Source organism: Ornithodoros turicata, chromosome 2, assembly GCF_037126465.1.
Source record: "Ornithodoros turicata isolate Travis chromosome 2, ASM3712646v1, whole genome shotgun sequence".
NCBI lineage: Eukaryota > Metazoa > Arthropoda > Arachnida > Ixodida > Argasidae > Ornithodoros > Ornithodoros turicata.
This window is the reverse complement of record NC_088202.1, coordinates 24,425,912-24,447,774: the sequence shown is the minus strand read 5'-3', so window position 1 is coordinate 24,447,774 and position 21,863 is coordinate 24,425,912. Positions and strand designations below refer to the sequence as shown.

Genomic DNA, 21,863 nt, shown 5'->3' with positions numbered 1-21,863 from the left:
ACTGATAGTTCACACTCATGAGCAAAAAAGAGAGGGCTGCCACTGTTGCTCCTAGTGCTCGTGCGGACGTCCTCTCATGGCATTCCTTACCATGTCTGAGCCACAATTTGATGTGATGTTCTAACGCACTGTGAGTAAGATGCTTGAGCAGCCGGTTTGACAGGATTGTGCCAATAGAAACAGGGTTTTCACAACAGTGTGAGCTACACAGGCTCCAAGATCACACACTGAACAAGCAAGCATATACTTATATATTTACTGCACCATGCTAAAGGAAAAAGATGTCTATTAAAACAGGCTCATTACAAAGAAAACAATTAACCCAACACTGCAGGGATAGACAGCATTTAATGACATGCTATCGATTCTTATACAGAAAAGCGTGCCTTGTTGAAAAGCAGTGTTCATCTGTTCAAGCGCCAATAAGCAGCTCATTAACCAAAGTGAGCACATCACATTTCAGTTTTCTATGCGGTTTCAACGTTTGATATGGCAGGGTGACCATTAGGGAGTAGTTTTAACTGACATAACAGGATTTCCCCAAAAACAAACTCACGAAATATGGCATCGCAGCATAAGATGTCACAAAACTTCATTTTCCTCTTGCCACTTTGGCAGCTGAACGAAGTGGCTACTCTGTCAGTCATTGTTGCACGCGAAACCCTTTGTGTAGCATCTCTTGTGTTTGTTCCATCATGCTTCTGCAATGTTGTCATCTGGAATGAATATGCACCAGTTTAGGAACCACGAGCTAGGAAAAGGCAATGCAGACCAGATCCTCAGATAGGGTTGCAAGATCAATCATGTTCAGTTGGAAACACACACGACACATGTGAAGTGTTGGTTCGAACTGCCGGTGTCCATGTCACTATGCCATACAGTGCGCAATGAAAAGGAGTATGCCGGCGAATGGAAGAAAATGTCAGCAGGAGTTTGGGCTGCAATTTGCTCAATAATTGAAAGATCTAAAAAAAAAAGAACATCGCAGCTATACATTGCACGTTTTCCAATACCTTCATGACTATTTTGTGTTGCGTAAAGCAGGCCAGATTCTAATAGCCAGTTTTATCAATACCAGCCAACATCTGAATTAATATTAGATCTCCATAAGACACTGTTTGACAGGAGGTCGTGATATACGAGTACATCACTGGAGGAACAAGGTTGAGAGGTAAACGTAATTTGACTTGATGTGTCAACTAGCGTTGACGCAACTGGACCTAAGAAAGAAACTACAATACTTAATGTAATCAGTCAAAGTGGTAGATGAATATCATAATGCGCTCCTGCGAGTACCCTCCACGCATCCATCCGGCAGCATCGACTCCAATACCAAGTACTTTATTGTAAATCAGAAAGTGTGATTGTGGGGTTGTATGTGGGTATATTGTGAGACTTGTATGTGTACACGATAAAATTAGAAATGCTTTATGTAAATGTTAGATATCGTAAGGCACAGCAAGCCTACACGCAGAGCAAATACTCACCAGCTTTATCATCTCATTTTCATCACTTAGCGATTGGTCAAATTCCAAGAACTGCTCCAGATCAGCGAATGGCTCGAAATCACTGCGTTCATGTCACTGAAGTGTTGCTCAGGGATAGAGAAGAGACAATTTAGCTGCGACGAGTGATCGTCCAGTGCGATTTTCATGGTGTGAAGAATCCTCAAGACCTCATTTTGAAATGCTGCACGATAACAGGGTACATAATTAGGCCAAATCTGCCACATCTTAATTCATGTAAACGTTTAGGGAAAGATATGAAAGTGAAAAAACTAAACCACGAGAAAGTTGCACAGATGGTTGGTAACATGACAGTACAATCAAAAGCACCACTGTTTTAGCGGCTGCAGTCTTACATTAGCACCTTCCAACGTCAGACATGTGAACACAAGCACCAACATATGTTGTAAGAAGGTACACAAGTACACCCGGCACCTAAAACTGTTGAGATGAGGTAACACAGCCTTGTTCAACTAGGTGGTGGTTGGTCGACTGGCCAACTGTAATGAGGACATGTCGCGTACACCAAAACTCAAGCACATTCATAATGCAAAACACCCGAGACTAGGGAACACGAAGGGACAGACACAACACGAAGTCTCTTGTCTCAGGTCGTGTTGCGTCTGTCCCTTCGTGTCCCCTAGTCTCGGGGTTTTACATTATACATCAGCTTCGCCAGCCCATTTTCTTCTTCGGCATCGTTTCGTTATCATCAGATTAACTGGCCGACTATTAAATTTTACTAAACATCAAGAAATACTGCCTTTAATTTTGTGTGCGGCCTTTTTCAACCAATGTGTGCTCATTCAGGGCTCTAATACGACCATGGATACCTGACAACTGACAATTACTAGTACGCTGCATGTGGGAGCAGAAAATATAGAGCCTTGCGTGCGAACACTCCTGTGTTGTGAGCTTGGCATCGGACTTGCGCTGATTTGTGGAACATTACAAAGCGTTTTGATTTGACATCAAAGGAACATCAGTGTCAAACCTCTTGATGCTGTAGGCTTAACGTGAGGTCCTGGAGTACCAAACCGGGGTCTCATACTACAGTTGCCAGACGACTCGGACCGTGGGAAGCGCTTTGTACACCCCACATTGCTACCGCTGGCTAGGGTGGGTATGGTGCATAAGGTATAGCACAATTTCTGGCGTGACCCACTACCACAATAGAAACATTTTGCACACCTGATGCTTCCTCACTGTGAAAGTTTGAAGTGCTCCCTCTGTCCTTTCCCTGAGTGGAATGTCGCTGCTGCACTGTTACAGTTGGCTGCCCAGCGCTTTCTGAAAGAACACACCAATGCTGTGGTACATACATGCTCCAAGGAAAACTGCTTGCACCCTCCTGCACATGAAAGCCAATCAATGTGTAGTCATGCAGGCCCTTGTGCTCGTAGCAGTTTTCATACCTGAGCTCAGCTGTTGAATATTACAATCAGACAAGTATGCAGCATATCCTGCGTGGCATGAATCGACGAAAGAGTCTAATGCAGGAACGTACGCTGAATACGCAGTAGACCTAACAGTGTTTGGGGCATCTGCAAGATGACACACGACACATTAGCCCTTGCTGGTCTCATCTGCATTCACTGTGGTCGCTTAGCCAACAATGATGTGGCCTGCTGCTCCACTTAAACTGCTTCGGTCAGTACGACATTGCCTGTGACATGGGGTCAATTTCTTCGAAGCATTCGCTGCGTGATCCTACAAAAATATTTGGGCAACTATCAGCTATCTGTGATTTATTTGCAAGTACATTGGTATATGCTGAAGACGCTAGTGCTTTGTATGTATAGAGTTTAATCGCTATTCGATGCCTCCATGGCTATCCAAGCAGCACAAAGGACTGGGATTCGCCTGGGAACGTAACGGGGATGATGGGTTCGAGGTGGCCGATATCGCCGTCACGAGCCCGACTGCTTCCCGACTATGTGAGGGGGAAGAATTGAGGGAGAAGGAAACTACATAAAATTATTTCTCGATAGATTCCCGTTTGCGTCCCGGCCAGGATTCTTTCCCGATGGATCCCTGTTAACGTCCCGATCTGCTGTGGTGTACTGGCTAAGTATTTCTTCCCGCTCGTCTCCCGATGTTTATGCAGATTCGGTAACACGTGATCGGATGGTACAGCCTGAGACAAAGTTTCTGGAACACGGGTATTCTGTATTGGACTTCTCCCAGCCACCTTTGGGGAATGCTTGTTGAACAGAATCCTTGGGAAAAATCTGCTCAAGGATTCTGTTCAACAAGTGTTCCCCCTAGGCCGCAGGGGAGGTGTGGAGAAGTGAAATACAAAACACCCGTGTTTCAGAAAGTTTTGTCCCGAGCTGTACGAGACAGTGAAGCATCCCTTCAGGAAGGAATTTGGCTGTCTGGTATGAGGTAACTCTTTCAAACATTGGGCTGCAGTTCACTTCATGTATTGTGTTGTGTTGTATGTGTTGTATGACAGAAAACATGCACACGCAGCACCCTGAACAGAAGTATTAATGGAGCCTCACTGCAAAGCAGGCAAGTACAAGATACTCGGGAAGAGTCGGCCACGCCCGAACGAAACGACCGAATCCCCCGAAACGAAAAACTCACGTGAAACTAAACGAAGAGAGCTTTAGCAAGTCGAACTGATCTGACGAAAACCGCTGCACCGAAACCCGCAAAGACTACGCTGGAGCTCCCTGCATTTGGGCTACCGCGACTGCCATCGCCATCATCTTTGTTTTGGTTGTCATTGCTGGGGGCAAATGGCCGACGTGTGTGTTGTTAATGTTTCTGTGCTACAAGTTTTGCAAAGTTTGGTTCGGAGGGAGTACGGAACGCCGTTTTGTGGTCAACGTGGCCAGAGTGCCTCAAAAGTACTCCTGCCGCATTCTGGTCACTGTTATAAGTGTGATGCCCTGACACCATCAGCAGCTTTTAAGTAGATTCACGGCACATGAGGAACCTGTGATGTACACCATCGCACACAGTCAAGAAAAATGTAGCGGATGTAGTTCCGTATCGGGACCACTGGCTTTTTTTTAAAGAAAAACGAATCAGAACAAAAATCTAACGCTTTTACATGAAAGAGGAAGTAATTAGTAACGAAATTCAACAGGAATGTCCCTCGTATATTGCGTAAAACGTATAACAATTAAATTTTATCGCCAGTTTCTTGATGGCGATCCGCCATCTTGGCTGAGGACCTTACTGACCTAACCCGAGGCACAGTCTCGACGCCCGCACCGCCTAGTGCGTGCCTGGGGGGGGGGGGGGGGGGCGGCGCCCCCCCCCCCCAGACCCCCCGCCCCCAATCTGTAGAACCTAACTTAACCCAACCTCACTAAAGTGAGGTGATTGAGCCCATTTCGACGACCCTACCTTTAGCAAGACGGCAAGTTTCGAATCCGTTAGGCTTAGCGTTCCCGTGTTTCTCCTGCGCTAAAAGTGAATCAGATGGGGTTGTTTAAATGCATATAAAAAAACTTCTAGTCCACAGAATTTTATAATTCTTACATTTTTAGATTCAGTATATGATCTTCTTCCACTTCTATGCAATATTTACTTTCCTAACCGTTTCAGTAATTTTTAAAAACGAGTGGTCCCAATACGGAACTACACCCAATGTAGCATTTAACCTTTCTTTCCTTCATTATAACAAAAAAGAAAAAGAAAGAAAGAAAGAACACTAGAGAAAGGGTCGGCAAAACAGTGAGTGTTTTGTTGTTGTTGTTTTTTTATTGTATCGATCTCTCACTGTCAGATTGCACTGCCGATCTGTTCACAATCATAACTAACTAATACCTTAGCTTTGGCCAATCTCATGTTGCAATTTTGCTTCAAACACAACATCCAGTGATTCTTATGAAAACAGCAGCATTTCTCGAAAGATCCTGGAACGGCCACAATCTCAAGAGGTAATACGATTCTACCCGTCGTCATATTTCGTCCGCCAAGCCATTGCGCGGAGATGTTGGCTCCATGCCCATTTCAACACAGGCTCACCCGCACTCGCCCGCGCGTCGTCGCTGATCCAGCTCTCACCAACTCCCCATAGAGCCTATAGCAAAATTCACACAACATTGGGCACACGACCAATAAGAGTGCAGCGATTGCTCCCTCAATCCTTCAATCAGAAGTCTTTCCGTCTGGCTCGCAGCCCGACCGGTTCTGGCTGTGGCTCCATACTGGCCTGTACCGGCTACCCTCACCTCTAAGTCTACTAGCTTTCATGCACGTCGTAAAGTTATTCCGTGATTCCCAAACAACTGTGAAAAGTGTCGTAATGAACAGAAATTTATTTATACTGACACAATCGGCAGGTTGACACATATACATGCACTGAGCCTACTGAGTCCATTGCGTAGCGCTTCCTAGCACACTGGAACAAAGTTCAAACTTGCAAAACACGCATATCGACACAGCTTATTCCCAGCAACGAACAACTGTCACATACTTGCGCACAATTGCTTGATCATCATGTCCTTGCCTGCTACACGTCAAACATAAAATGCTGCTTCATGAATCGTATTTTCTTGTTACCGCTGTGCAGATCTGACGGCGCTCGAGCATGTTCATCGAGCCAGAATTCACGACAACACTTCAGTTTGAAATCCGATTGGCTGTTCGTAGACCGATGCTTGTGGCGAGAAACAGTACAACACGATCAAAGACACCATAATACACGGATAAAACCGCGATCGGCGAACGCACTTGCCTCCCAACGAAAGACACCGCCAACGCGGCGCCCACCGTTCAGATTTCAAATGAAACCGCCGAAGGAGAACGCAGCAATCAGGCGAGGAAGCGCGAAGTGCCGTTTTCAAATTCTGGCAACCAATCCGAACACGCTTGTGGCGTCCGACCAATAGAGAGGCACGGATTGCTCCGTGCGCAGTAACACGCATTTTGATACAGATTTTGCGAGAGCTGTGGGGGGCTGGCTGATCTTCCATGCCACCAGCCGGCGCTGCCTGTCGCGCATGCGCTGTTCTTGTTGGGTTCGCTTTGGCTGCTGTAACGGTCGTTTCTCGTCGCCGCGTGTAGTTCGCGTAATTGCGAGCGTTCCAGCAAGTCTAAAGCGTTTTAGAAGCTTTGTATTGTTGTTCTCACCTGATGCTGTCGTTCTTGCAACCCGTCTGATATTGCAACTGTCTGTAAGTGGAAGCGTTTCTTCTAACCGCGAGCAGACCAGTCGGTCTCGTTTGACATGTCAAAGAGTGAAGACGCTACCTTGCATGTGAAGCCAAATCATTCTTCGCCTTCAGGATTCTTGCCGTTTCAGGTGTGTAATTAATATAACTGTGAAGTAATATGTTCGACTGCGCCATGCATTCTCATTGTCCGTTTACTCTATTTGCAGGGATCTGCACAACGACAGAGAGATAGAACGCCAAGTGAAGTCGACTGTATGCTTTGTGCAGACGGTATGTCATATGTCTCTACACTGCTCTACATATAGGTGTCCTGCCATCGTATTTTCTGGAACGATATTTCTTGCAGGTTCAGCGTGTATGACGCAGCGGCCTCCAGCAAGAGAAACTCAAGTGTTCAAATGCGGTGGAGACTCTTGCTCGACATGACAACGCTTAGAAGTGCTTTTTCGGAAGAAGGACAAGTTGGACCGGAAATGAGGACCTAGGTGTGCTGTTTTGCATTGTTGGTCACCGTTCGATCATTACCAATTTTTGTGCCCCCGTGAGTTCAACGCTCAGGTATGTCGATGATAAATGGATATGCGTTAAAAGGTACGTACTCCGAAGTGGTGAATTGTTGTGGTGAAGTGATTTGTTGCTGCTATCTCCTGTTTCGTGAGGGTTCTTGTCGGTACTCATATACCGCAGGCATGAGGGGCTTTCTTTGCAGAACATTTCAGTAAACCAAGACTGCAGCATTTTCAAGATTGCCATAACCAGCATCAATGCAGCTCTCATGTCAACATCAGCATCAAGACAGCTCTGATCTCAGCCAGGGCAGCTCTGATCTTAACATCATCATCAGAGCAGCTGTGATGTGATTTGGGACACTTGATGCTAACATCAGCTGGTGTTAACATGAGCATCAGAGCAGCTCTGATGTTAGCATCAAGACAGTGTCCCAAATCACATCAGACCTGATGTCGCTTTTTTTTTCAATAGGGATGCTTCTCCTTGACCATTTCTTTTTTTTTTTTTTTTACTTATGGACGTTTTTGTGAAGGAACGCTGGATATGTGCACACCATTGACTGTCAGCTCTAGTCCCGGTCAGCTATCATTTTTTACAGTTTTCGTTGTAGTAATTGCTAGTCATTTGCACCAAAGGGGCTGGATGTGAACTATTTTCTCTTTCCTGGACTTGCATTTCTCCCAGTCGTTGGCTTTGTCATTTTTTCATAATTTAAATTTTCTCTTGGTAACTCTTGAGTTTCGTAATCCCTACGCTGTGCATTTTACCATTTTTGATAAAGCTCATTCCACATACCGTGCACAGACTATTTTGTGCTGACGTGCAGCAATTGTTCCGTTACGTCTAATGTTACATGCCATTCATTTTTGTGTCTGGGATGTACTGAAGCGTGAGCAGATAGGCAGACTGCCTATTACTGCATAACTTCGTTTTCTTTGAGACACCACCACTTGTGCAGGCACACCGCCTCTTGCTGTATACTTTTTCTTTCTTTTGAGACACCGTTGACGTGCCAGTGGTTACGCAGGCAGGCTGCATATTACTGTATACCATTTCCCCCCATGCAGCAATTTTACCGTTACGTCTAATATTAATGCTACAAGCCGTTCATTTCTTCCTGGGCCACTACCGAAGTGCAAGTGGTTAGGCAGACTGCCTACTACTGTATACCTTTTTTGTTTCCTTTCAGAGACCACCTCTTACTGTGTACGTCCCCCCCCCTTTTGAGCCACCATTGAAGGGCCAGTGGTTACGCAGGCAGGCTGGATATTACGGTAGACCATTTCCACCCTTTTCTTTTCAGGCTACATTGCCAATGACAGTAGCTATGCGGACAGGCTGCATATTTCTGTATACCCCTCTTTTTTTGTTTTTCATTTCAGACACAATTGGCATGCATTGGGTGATGCAGGCAGACTGCTTAGTATGCACCACTCGTCGTTTAGTCTATTGAGGTGCTACAAGTGTTGTGTCAGTCTATTTCCTCTCCGAAAATAAAATGTTGGGCTCTACACACACTGTTTACACTCGAAATTATTGTCATTATTAAAAATAAGCATATTAATGCTAAAATATGCATGGGGGGGGTAAATATGCATGGGGGGAGCCCTTGCCAGCATTATCGGGGATCCGTCGGGGACCTGCTGGGACCGAATACTTGCTGCCGATGTCGGTCCTTAATCATCCCGGTGTTGCAAACTGGAGGAAGGACCGGTATCGGCTGGTGGCATGCCCCCGACTTTGTAGGATTCTTTCCCGATGCTGGACCGGCTTCGCCCCGGTGCTTTGTGCTGCTTGGGTTTCCATGCTGTCACACAGAAATATCCCGCTATAATCGTAACGCTTACCTACCTGTGTATGGCGCATGATGAATAGGGTTAAAGGAAGAACTGTGTATCGAAGGAACTGCACGTGAAGTTGGATGTACAGAGACTGATCTCTGCTCTGCATATGAGGCAGTATCGTTAGTGTTGGCAGCGGGTAGCAGCTCTGAAATAGTTCACATAGAGAACATTTGATCTTGATTTAGCTTTTACTTAAAGGGGCCGTAAACAGGCACAAAAGGTGCACATTTCTTTGTGTCATATTATTGAAACTTAGGCAGTGAAAACTCCTTGCAATTACTAACGCTCAAAAACAACAGGCGTTTGCATACGGATGAAATATTCACTGCACTCTTTTGCATTTTAGCTCCGCCCCGCGCTCTAACTTTACGTCATTTTGACGTAGCGCTTTCCTCACCAATTACGATCGAGTGTTCCACGTATAATTTTATTTCAAATGCGGAATTGGACTAGATGAACGTGAATTCTCTTCTGTTCAAAATCTAAACAGTTACAGCCTCAAACTAAAAAAAAAAAAATGCGTTTAATCCAGGTATCATACGCGCACTACGTTTTCTGGGCAGTAGCACGCAGCACACCACGAGCGCGAATGAATATCCGGGAATACAGTTCCGGAATCTTAGGTAGGTGCGCTGGTGCGCGATGGAACATCTTCGTCATCTTTGAATGGTTCCGACGACTAGGCTGCCGTACTTTGGTTTGAGCCACGCGGCATCGCGTCACCAGCTCGCGTGGTACAGTGGTTAGCGTGCTGGCCATGTCACGTCGTGACTGGGAGGAACCCGGGTTCGAATCGCGTCATGTGATAGCAGCCCAACTGTTGACGTTTGCGCCAGCCGGAGATGTTGAAGATGTCATGACGTTGAATTTCGGAACCACGGAGCGCAAAACGTCGTTTCACACAAACAAACTGAGCGCTCTGACTCACAGCTGATAACGAAGTATGTTTATTGGCTGGTAATTTGAAACGTCATGTGCGCAGCTCGGCCCCCCGATTGGACGGCAAAACGCTACGTAGCCATGTGACGTATGCGTGGTGGAGAGAGGCTCGCTGGTTACTCATCTTTGAAAGCAGTTATATGGGTCAATGAGCTGGCACGAGCCGAACGAAATGTACATTCGGGTATTATGATCTGCGTTCTTTCATGGGGTATCATTATTTCAGAAATGTTTGGTGGCCTGTTTACGGCCCCTTTAAGATATGTATGTATTTACGTAACATATGAACACTTACCATGAGTAGAAGTTGCAAGGCCCGAGTAATATTGCCTGGTAAGGCTGGTAAGGCTTCTGTGCTGCGTGCGCCTGGCAGTGTCCCCAATGACTACCAAAAGAGGACAAAGTATAGGGTCACTATGCATGATACTTTTTTGTTGACAAGCAATGTAAAGAACGAAACAGAAAGTAAGAAAATGGAGAAAAGGTTATGAAGGAATACGGTGCCAAACACTTGCAGGTACACCTGCATAGAACATACACACATTGGATATAGTTATGTATAGTAAAATATGCACTGAAGAATGAGGTGCACAAGAATGCCTCCCAGTGAATGTACTTCATGTTCAATAGCAAAGCTGGAAACTTAAAGGGCCACTAAAATGCAAAAACAAGTTAACTTCAAATTACGTTACGCGCTACGTTAATTACATACTTGATATCGTAATTCAAAACATTGATCCCGTTACGGAGCTACAATCGCAATTATATCGGAATCTTTGTTGCTTCAGCGCTAAGCAGTGAACGTCGTTTCAGCTCGTGCGTTGGTGTTTTTACTCCATGCTGCGCATGCACGCGTGTGCCACGTCATGGAGCGGTCCAAGTGAATTCCATAGTGCGCGTTGCGAAGCGAGCTGGCGTGGCTGTTCGAAGGACGTGAAGATAAATGTTGTCAGTGGAAGATTCGCGAGAACTGTTGTGGGCTACAATTCAATGAATTGGTATTGAAAAATGCAACAGTGCGCATCATGCCGCGTATATACGGAACACTACGATCGAACCCGTTCCGAATCCACACGGCAACGGTTGGTATGCGCGTGCTTCTCCTGTTGTCTGATTAGGTGCCGCCAACTTTTGCCTCTTGGGGATCCCATTCGTTGCCGGCAAAGACGACTCTGTTTTCATTGCGTTGTTCCCTCTAAACGGTAGGGCCGTGTGAACTAATTTCGCTTGCATCACACTGATTGAAACACTGACCTTCATTCGAGAGCAAATTGTTTTTCATTTTAGTGTATCTTCAACACAGAGAATAGGAGTAACTTGGTGACTACTCCAGTAAGTACCTGGAGGTGGTGGCAATGATTCTGCGGCAGTGTCGCTGTCGGAATCATTGCTAATCAACCTGCATCGTTTTCTTCGTATACGTCGTGAATCAGCATCAGATTGTAAATCGGACGTCTCTTCGTCTGCAGGTATTTTTTTTTTCGTGCATCCTCGTAAGATCCTAGTCATGGAGTAATTAAAAAAAAATATTGTCTGGAGTAGCATGCACACTTAAGGGGGCTGCGACAGGTCATTCTATGTTATCCCAAATAAACGTAAAAGAGAATAGTTTAACTATATTATGAACCTTCATTCCAATTTGCGCAGCAAGGAGGGTAATAGAAATGTAGAAAATTTTGCACCTCGAATACCAAAACTCACCCAGTTCCGACATCCCAGCACCCATCGCCGCCAATGAGGCAGCGCGAGAGAGGTCACATACTTACGTGTACCAATGGGAGTAGCCTGCGTTCTGAACGATCCCTCCGACGTCAGTGCTTTTCTCGTGCATGTATTCAAGGGCCTATATCTTGCGAAGCATTCCAGAGTGGAGCTCAATGAATATGTGATGTAATGAACCACATATACCAAAGTGTCACAACCCCTTGAGGAAGGACACTGCAGCAGAGAAAAATGAAGAATGATATTGATGTGGTTAGTGCGAGGCGAATGAGAGCTGCGGCACCCCTCTGATCAGTTCCCACCCCTTTTTTTTTCATGTCTACAAGCAAAAAATAATAACAACAAGAGAACATTGTTTTGAAGTGGGGACAAATAGCTGGCAAACACTTACGGAATCCCTGTATCACTCCACACTCCACTCTCGTCCAGTTCGGAGTTGGGGCTTGACCTTTAGTTACCATACTGCGTGGCTTCTTAGAGTTTTTCTTTCTTTCTTTTTCTTGCGTAGGCCACCAGCTGGCGTGCACAACTGCTACGTCATTGTTCTCGCTGGGGAACTTCACGGTTACGAAGTCTCCTTTACTTCCACCTGACGTTAATGTATGAGAAAGTGTACTGCTTCAGAGTGTTAGACAAACCACACCTCTGGAAGAGTAAGAGTGCAAAAGGGAAACAAGAGAGAAGTGCAGCAGCTGAAGGTACGTAAATCGGACTTGAAGAATGTGGTCTTGGTAATGATGGTACCGCCTATGACGTCACACTTAGCGACACAATGAAGTTCATCATTACATAAAATGTTCTGTAGGTCTTTCTGCAAGTGGAGAAGTGGGAAGACTGCCCACTTCTCTTCAAACGGAAGCTTTACGTATTTCGTTGACACAGCATCTAGTGACCAGGGATGACTACTTCACTGTTCTCTGACCAAACAGATTTTGAATGCTGCGAAGACCAAGGACATATTCTTCTCTGTAGCGGAGAAAAACGCGATGTCTTCTATCGCAATGGTACGCCATCTAGCCCTGAAAAATCAATCCTTTAACAATAAAACCCTCGAAATAAACACGTGAAAATCAATCGTGTACATATCCACGACGGAAAAATAAAGTCGTAAACATCAACATTGTACAAGAAATCCAGCGAAATGAAACCCTCGAAATAAATCCTCTGTGATTGTTCAACAAGATGAGCAGCCAAGGCTCCCTGCATCAGCATCTCATATAGTGTCCTGTCTAAGGATGTGTGTGTTCGCCTGGGAACGAGAATATCTGCCGGAAGTACCAGGTACCGGCTCGCTCATGCCCTTCTGCCGTCTCTTGTTCTTTGATGAAAATATCGATCAATGGATCTGTGTGAGTGAGCTGTTCTGCTGTGCTTGGTGGAAGGGGAATGGACAGGATTAACCAGACAAGATAAAACCTGTTGTTGCATAGCCTTTTCGACGGCTATGATATTTCGATGTACTGCGCTTGACTGCTTGTGTTGATTAGTACTGCACGTATTTTATTTTGCTGCTCTTGAGTTAAAATATATTGCACGACGTATATTGCGCACAATTTATATATATAATATATATTGGGGTATTGCTTTGTCGCTGTCAAAGCAGTGCCGGGAGTTCATTCTAGCAGTGGTGTACAGCTTGGTTTACGTCGCGTCGCAACATTTTTTACCGTTACTGCATATCTTCGCATCTCCAGGAAATTACGTTGATTTCATATGACTTGTAATCCGTGTAAGAGCAATGTCTGTCGCCGGGATGACAGCCGAGGTTACCACTGCGGGTAATTTATTTATTGAAGTTATGTGAGTAGAAAACTATGTATATCATATGTCTGAATTCTAGGTATGTGGAATATAGTCGAGATGGCATCCCACAAACTCATACACACTCCTACAAATTCATTCAGATCATGTATTCTACTTATGCATTACTTCTATATGGCACAAGGTCCTACAAGAGTTCCAGACCTGTTGTTGATAGCAACAACAGACCAATACACTGTGAAGGGTACGGCAGTAATAACTAGTGCAGAAAAGTTTGATTATAAAATAGAGTTGAGAACAATTACAAAGGGACTCTCCAAACACCTCACAAATCGTCTCAAATTTCATATACCTTGACAAACACTGCTTTAAAAAACTCGTGCATGTACACTGTAGAGGGTGGAGGATTTGACCTAATTTAGTGATTTAAGAATCAGCCATCTACATGTCACGTTGTACTGTTTACGCCCCTGAAGAAACCATTTAGTTGAGGAAGGGAGTTGCCTCAGGACAGAAGCCGGCGGCTTCTGTCCTGAGGCAACTCCCTTCCTACATCTCTACCGGTTCGCTGGATTTCTACCCATCTACATTTAGTTGAGGAGTTTTATAGCTGAATACTGAGGCTTTCTATTTTGCAGACGAAGCTTTTGTAACATACAAGGGCTGTGCACAGTGCACAAAAGTACAGACCTATTTTCCACATGTTTTTCCGCAAGTGAGATATGTATTACTCAGAGGAAAATGCAGTTCCCAATTTTTGATAAGCAATTCAAGGGTGTTTCAAGCACCCTTCAGGGCTCAACCGTCCTTCTGCCAGGGGTCCAGTGTTATGGCCATCCGTATTTCACTAAAGTATTTATAAGCTAGAGTCATCACACGACAGAATGGGTGCATGAGGAGTGTTGCATTCAATTAAAAAGCTGGTACCGCACCTTTTCAGTCCTCTTTGTTATTTAGTACCCCTTGGCAAGGGTCCTTAGCATAAATAGTGATCACAAACATCATTGAGGACCGCTTAATGTTAAAGATCATAGGAAAGAAAGGAAGCAAACTAATAGAAGGAAGGTGCCATTACACTTCTTGTTTCGACTACTCATTCCTATTAGAATGAGGTCGTCCACAGCTGGCGAACTCTATGCCATCCATTTCTTTCTGCAGCACATCGTTGATTTTACCCCGCGGGAATGGGTCGTGTTCACCGACTGTGCATCTGTGCTGCAATCAGTTGAAAATTTTGGCATCCTAGGCTCATCAGCACCGTTGGTGATGGATCTGTTAATGGCTTACACCTTGTCTACGAAGTAGGGCACCGGCTGGTTCTCCAATGGGTTCCAGGAGCAGTGTCGAAGGGAATGAACAGGCCGACAGCGCCGCAGGAGCAGCTCTCTCGTCTCGGAGACGGAGGCGTATTGCGCTGCTGAGAGGAGATCGTAGGTCCGTACTTCGACGCCTCGTGACTCCTGTGGTTTCCCGCCAATGTACCGCTCACATCCTCACCTCGGCCATGCTGACGAGAGTCGATCCAGCGTTCGCTTTCCGCATGCCTCGACATACTTCTCGTCAAGATGCCGCATCGAATGCGCCTCGATGTGGGTTTTACAGCGCAGTGGCGTTACCGCTTGAGACAAGTTAACTCTCCCCAATGCAGTCACTGCGGTACTGCAGAAGATCTAGAGCACATTCTTCCCCATTGCCCAAACTACCAACCTTTCCGAACCGTTCTCTCCAGATCCCTTAACGAGCTAGACTCTCGCCCCCTCTTTCTCACAAAATTGCTTGGTGCACATGCAGCCCACCAAGGCTCCGCCCTCAAAGCTCTCTTGACCTGTTGTATACCATAGGACATGGATCCTTATTGTGAAGGGCCTCATTATTTCATTCCCCGCATCACCACCAGAAATGGGGTAGAGTATCGCCGCTGGCGATGAAACTCCCCAGTCATCATCTCAAAATAAAATTGTTGTTATTACAATGAGCGCTAATTCTTGTGGTTTCGAGCTATCGTTCCGACATCGGAGGCGCAGAGTTTGCACTGCGGATCCGTGAGAATCAGGAAAAGATGCAAATTCAAGGGTTTTCAAGGACTGTGGGAAAATTGCAGACTTCGAGGTAATTCGTTACTGTAACTAAGTTCTTTTTTTTTTTGTAACTTCTAACTTAACTCTGTACTTTTGCACCGTGGCAACTTTCAGAGGAACTCGTTTCTTCTTCAGGTAGCCTAAGTTCCAAGTTACTTTTAATTTGCTTTTCGCTCATGTCCACATATTTGCTTGGTTTCTCTTTGGTTCTTCCATGGTATTTTATGCCAGAAAACGTGATATTCAATCAATGGCATCAGTAATCTATTCAGGAACTGAGAACCGCTGCCATTGCAATGAACCTGAACGATTGTGCGCCCACAGTGAGTAAGATGCAAAGCGTTCCAATTGTTGGACATAAACGAAAACGATCTAAGCGTGTTGCACTCCTCCGCAGGCAACTCAAGGTCTAACTCAACTGATCACGCGCGCTGCACCTGTGTAGTGCTATTTTGTTTCCGAAGTTACTTGGAAGTAACTCGTTCTTTTTTAAGTAACTCCGTAACTGTCAGTTACATTTCGTGCTGAAGAACTTCGTTACTTGGTTACGCTTTTCACACGGTAGCGTAACTGGTGACGAGTTGTCTTTGACGTGTAAATTGTAGATCGATGGGAAATTCCAGTTTTCAAAGCGTTCAAAAAGTTATTTTCAGTGTATTCAAGGGTTTCAAGGACTACAGGGAACGATGGTATTACTTTCTTCATGGCGAAGTATTGATCAGGTAGCATTATTTTCTGTGACCAGTAGACAGCAAGGGTGAAAAATTAGCGGTGTACCTTCACAACAACCCCGGTACAAAACAAACATCCTATTGAGCAACAACTTTATTTTAATGATGATGATTGGAGAGTTGGAGGAGTGACTAAAGTTGGAAAATAAAGTGGTCTTAGTTTTGTGTAGTCTTTGAAGTGTCTCCCTGCAATGGCGTGACGTGTTTAAAGGTTCATGTGAATTGTGTGTCAACAGCCCGGAGGGAAGAAAGGGTCCGTACGGGTTTTTACGGCCGCAGTGAATGGCCGCTTTGTTAGAGTGTGCAGGGGATTATGTGAACGAAGTCATCTAGGCTCCTGATCGGTTACAGAAAAATGGGGGTTCACGAACACGTGGACGAAATGGGACAATAGGCAAGAATTGGCAAGCATAGCGAAAGATAAGGAGGTTAGTGGTTACGTTGGGAAAATTCCAGAACAAGCAAAGGCTTTTTTTTATATATTTGTCATACAAAGTTGTGGCATGCAATAAAGAAAGCAGAAGGCAGTGGGCACGCAGAACATAACTGATGATGATGGAGATAGAAGGGAAAAGCATATTTTATTTGTGAAGTGTTTCCAGGGTGCCTTGTGATTTGTTGATACCGGACGGGTGAAGAGCGTTGAACCTGTATATGAGATACGACTCCCTATCACGTCTGTCACGTGTGGATCTAAACCCGGTTTCTAAAATATATAGTTTAATGTTGTCAAAATTGTGACCAGGAACGTTAAAATGTTCGGCGACTGCTTTGGGGAGTTTGTTGGACGTGTCGGTTCTGTGTCCGGTAAGGCGGTTGTTCATTTGTTGGCCGGTTTCACCAATGTATTGCATAGAGCAGTCGCCGCATTCAATGCAGTATATGACATTGGAGCTTGTGCATGTGAATGCGTGGTTAACGGCGTGGGAGTAATTGCTCGCAGTGCTTTTGATGGAGTTAGCGTGTTGAACGTGCTTGCATGTTTTGCAGCGCGGGAGGTTGCAGGGTCGTGTTCCCGTGTACGGGGCGCTCGTTTCGCTGATTTTGGCATTCACCAAGGAGTCTGCTAGGTTTTTTGCGCATGTCACCTGTATGGGATGGGTGAATATATTGCTAAGTCGGTCACTGCTTTGGAGGAGGGGCTGGTGCTTCTGTAGAATGGCTTTGATGTTTGGAAGTGCGTTGGAATATCTTGTGATGAAGCTTATTTGGCACGCGTCAGGATTTTTTCGGTTTTCCAGAACCTCGTTTCGATCGAGTGTGAGTGCCTTGCGACGGAATTCGGTTAGGAGGGAGTCTGGATAGTCCCTTTGGGAAAGTGTACTGCAGAGTTCGTCAAGCTTCTCAGCGTAATCTGTGTCGTTTGAACAAATTCTGCGTAGTCTTACACTCTGCCCATTAGGAATTCCAACCTTACAGTGACGCGGGTGGTGACTCTTGAAGTGAAGGTATTGTTGTTTGTCAGTTCGCTTTTTGTATAGTGTTGTGGTGAGGTTGCCGTTGTCCAGTGATATTGTGGTGTCGAGGAAGTTAATGAAGTGAGTTGACTGTTGTGATGTGAACTTTATGTTGCTATGCGCGGTGTTCAGTAGATCTACGAACTTTTGAAATTCATGTTCACCGTGTTCCCATATTATCAGTATATCATCGATGTATCGAAGGTACACAGTGGGTTTTAATGAGAGGGCGCTGAGAACTTTGTTTTCTAAGAACCCCATGAAGATATTTGCGTATGTGGGTGCAACAGGTGTGCCCATACTTGTACCGTGTACTTGTAGGTAGTATTCGCCATTGAACTCGAAGTAGTTCAGTTTAAGGACTAAGTCCATTAGAACGAGTATGGTTTCCGTGTCTTTTCTGGTGTTTGTTGTAGAAAGGGTATTGCAGAGGGCTGTGATTCCGTCGTTGTGTGGGATGTTAGTATATAGTGATGTCACATCCAGCGTGGCTAGTATTGTGTCCCTACCAAATGTACGAGTGTTGTTTATATCTTTGATTATTCTGAGGAGGTGGGGTGTGTCTTGTACATGCGATGGCAGTGTTGTCGGAATATGGTTTAAATAGTGGTCCAGGAATTTCGAGAGTCTTTCTGTTGGTGTGTTGTTGTTAGATACAATTGGCCTGCCGGGGATGTCAGCCGTATAGAGCTCGTTGGCGTGTACCTTGTGGATTTTGGGCAGTAAATAGAAATGACCTGCGCCTGTGTTTGATGGGGTGAGATATCTGAGGTCATCACGTGTGATGAGCTTTCGTTCGTGGAGGGTCTGTATGGTATGGGTTATTAGCGCCGTGTACTCCTTTGTAGGGTCATGGTCCAGTTTGAGGTAGTGTTGCGTATTCTTGAGCTGCCTATGAGCTTCAGAAATATATTTATCTGTGGGCCAGATGAGGATACTCCCACCCTTATCTGCGGGTTTGATAATGATATCATCTCTGTGAGCTAGCGCTTTGATGATGTCACGCTGTGTTTTAGTGAGGTTGTAACCACGCGAGCTTTGGGAAATACCGCGAAGGATGTCGTTGCTTACTTGTTTAATGTACAGGTCTAATGCGGGTTCTCGGCCGTGATTTGGTGTCCAGGTTGATGGTAGTCGGAGGTCGTTGTTGTTTTCTTGTGTTGTATCAGCGAAGAATTCTCTAAGGCGTAGCCGTCTCGCAAAGTCTGATATGTCTTTGTGGATTTCGTATTCGTTAACAGAATTGAGTGTAGGGCGGAATGTTAACCCCCTAGAGAGGACTTGTAGTTCGTCGCTGGTTAGTGAGCGTGATATATCTATTACGGTGCTTGCGTCAGCGTTTTCTCGGGGTGGCTCAGCGATGTTGCGGGGAGTGGTTGTGCTGCTGGAAATGATTTGTTCGGCTGCTGCGTGTGTTGTGTTAGTGTGTGTTGTGTTGAGTTAGTGTGTTGTGTTAGTTGTGTTAGTCTGGAATTTTCCCCACGTAACCACTAACCTCCTTATCTTTCGCTATGCTTGCCAATTCTTGCCTATTGTCCCATTTCGTCCTCGTGTTCGTGAACCCCCATTTTTCTGTAACCGATCAGGAGCCTAGATGACTTCGTTCACATATTCCCCTGCACACTCTAACAAAGCGGCCATTCATTCCGGCCGTAAAAACCCGTACGGACCCTTTCTTCCCTCCGGGCTGTTGACACAAAATTCGCATGAACCTTTAAACACGTCACACCTAACCCTTTAAATACCATGCCAATGATGAGGATGGTGCCCAGAAGAAGAACAGTCTCTGTTGGAAATATCGGCGGCTTCTGTCCTGAGGCAACTCCCTTCCTACATCTCTACCGGTTCGCTGGATTTCTACCCATCTACGTTCGCTACTGACGATCCGATGGCCTCAGGAGGTAAGCAACCCGTCCTCCCTTTCTCACATGTCGCACTCCTAGGGGATAGCTGTTACAAGTACATACACGAACACATCCCGCACGGGGAGCACGGACCTCACATACACTTCTCAAGCGGCGCAAGAATACGAGACATCATGCCACATGTAACCGCCGTCCCACCGAACATCACGCACTTCATACTGCACGTAGGGACCAACGACATCGCACGGCCGACAGCACAACAGGTCATCCAGGAATTCGAAGCACTAGTTTCCTTCATCACAAACAACAGACCAGACGCTGAAATAGTACTGACAACGATACTTCCCCGAAGACAGAACAAACAGCGATCATACATACACCAGGACACATGGCTACACCAGTTCAACAGGAACGCGCACGCTGTCGACAACCACCTCATCCACATGCGTCAGGCACACACCAACGTTATGGTTATCACACACGCAGCTTTCGAATACCACGCTGAAGCACATCTCGCTCGGGACGGCATCCACCCAAACCACGCAGGCGTAGGAGCTATGGCACACAACATCAAACACCTAATGGTCCATAGATGCCATCCTGCACTGACAAACGCTCAAACACAACATCCTCAAGCAGCTTACACTTTAAGTGCCAGCACCGCAAACACGCCAGAACACACGATGGCATCAAAGGGGACCACAACGACCACTGCACCCACGCATACACACACGGCAAACGACAACACTCCAAACACAACCCGCACACACACAAAGTTCACGCAAACTGTGACACGGAAGACCACAAGCACGCAAACACAGACAGATGACATCGAGGAACACAGCGAGTCTCCACAGCCACTGACCCCACAGACACCGACCCCACAGACACGACGCACGCGCACATCACGCAGAAAACACCGTTAACTATCTAATCACCAGCCTACCATGCAGTCAACGAACTTTCTACGAATGCGAAAACTCATGGAGAAACGCAGCTGATACCTACATCATCTACGGACTTACACCCACCACCTGGCTCACAACACAGTACCTATAGGCCTCACCCCTAAAACAGTTCCTGCATTAGGAAAACTGACACCTGAACTAGAGCTAGATTGGGAACCAGCCCTTAGCAACACAGCCCGTACGTTTCTAGAAATATTAAAGAAACAGTGCCACGCGCAACTCGCTACGATCCAGGCCCATGTAAACAATATCAGTCTCACCGACGCGGAGGCAAACACTCTCGAACTACACATTCAACAACTCAACCGCGAGCTAGCTAACAAGGAACACTCAAAACTCGAAAAACCTAATTCCAATAACGGCACGGATACCGGACCCACTAACACAACACACGCAGCAGCCGAACAAATCATTTCCAGCAGCATAACCACTCCCCGCAACATCGCTGAGCCACCCCGAGAAAACGCTGACGCAAGCACCGTAATAGAGATATCACGCTCACTAACCAGCGACGAACTACAAGTCCTCTCTAGGGGGTTAACATTCTGCCATACACTCAATTCTGTTAACGAACACGAAATCCACAAAGACATATCAGACTTTGCGAGACGGCTACGCCTTAGAGAATTATTCGCTGATACAACACAAGAAAACAACAACGACCTCCGACTACCATCAACCTGGACACCAAATCACGGCCGAGAACCCGCATTAGACCTGTACATTAAACAAGTAAGCAATGACATCCTTCGCCGTATTTCCCAAAGCTCGCATGGTCACAACCTCTCTAAAACACAGCGTGACATCATCAAAGCGCTAGCTGACAGAGATGATATGATTATCAAACCCGCAGATAAGGGTGGGAGTATCGTCATCTGGCCCACAGATAAATATATTTCTGAAGCTCATAGGCAGCTCAAGAATACGCAACACTACCTCAAACTGGACCATGACCCTACAAAGGAGTACACGGCGCTAATAACCCATACCATACAGAACCTCCACGAACGAAAGCTCATCACACGTGCTGACCTCAGATATCTCACCCCATCAAACACAGGCGCAGGTCGTTTCTATTTACTGCCCAAAATCCACAAGGTACACGCCAACGAGCTCTATACGGCTGACATCCCCGGCAGGCCAATTGTATCCAACAACAACACACCAACAGAAAGACTCTCGAAATTCCTGGACCACTATTTAAACCATATTCCGACAACACTGCCATCGCATGTACAAGACACACCCCACCTCCTCAGAATAATCAAAGATATAAACAACACTCGTACATTTGGTAGGGACACAATACTAGCCACGCTGGATGTGACATCACTATATACTAACA

The 21,863-nt window shown here is 45.7% G+C and overlaps 1 long non-coding RNA gene across 1 annotated transcript; it reads right to left on the bottom strand.

The window, feature by feature from the left end:
* Window positions 1-507: 507 nt before the first annotated feature.
* Window positions 508-3,145, bottom strand: LOC135383231 (uncharacterized). The gene is made up of 4 exons (XR_010419763.1): window positions 2,921-3,145; window positions 2,697-2,795; window positions 1,488-1,689; window positions 508-716 (listed from the first exon to the last, which is right to left on the bottom strand). It is a non-coding gene; the product is annotated as an uncharacterized LOC135383231 (long non-coding RNA).
* Window positions 3,146-21,863: the final 18,718 nt, after the last annotated feature.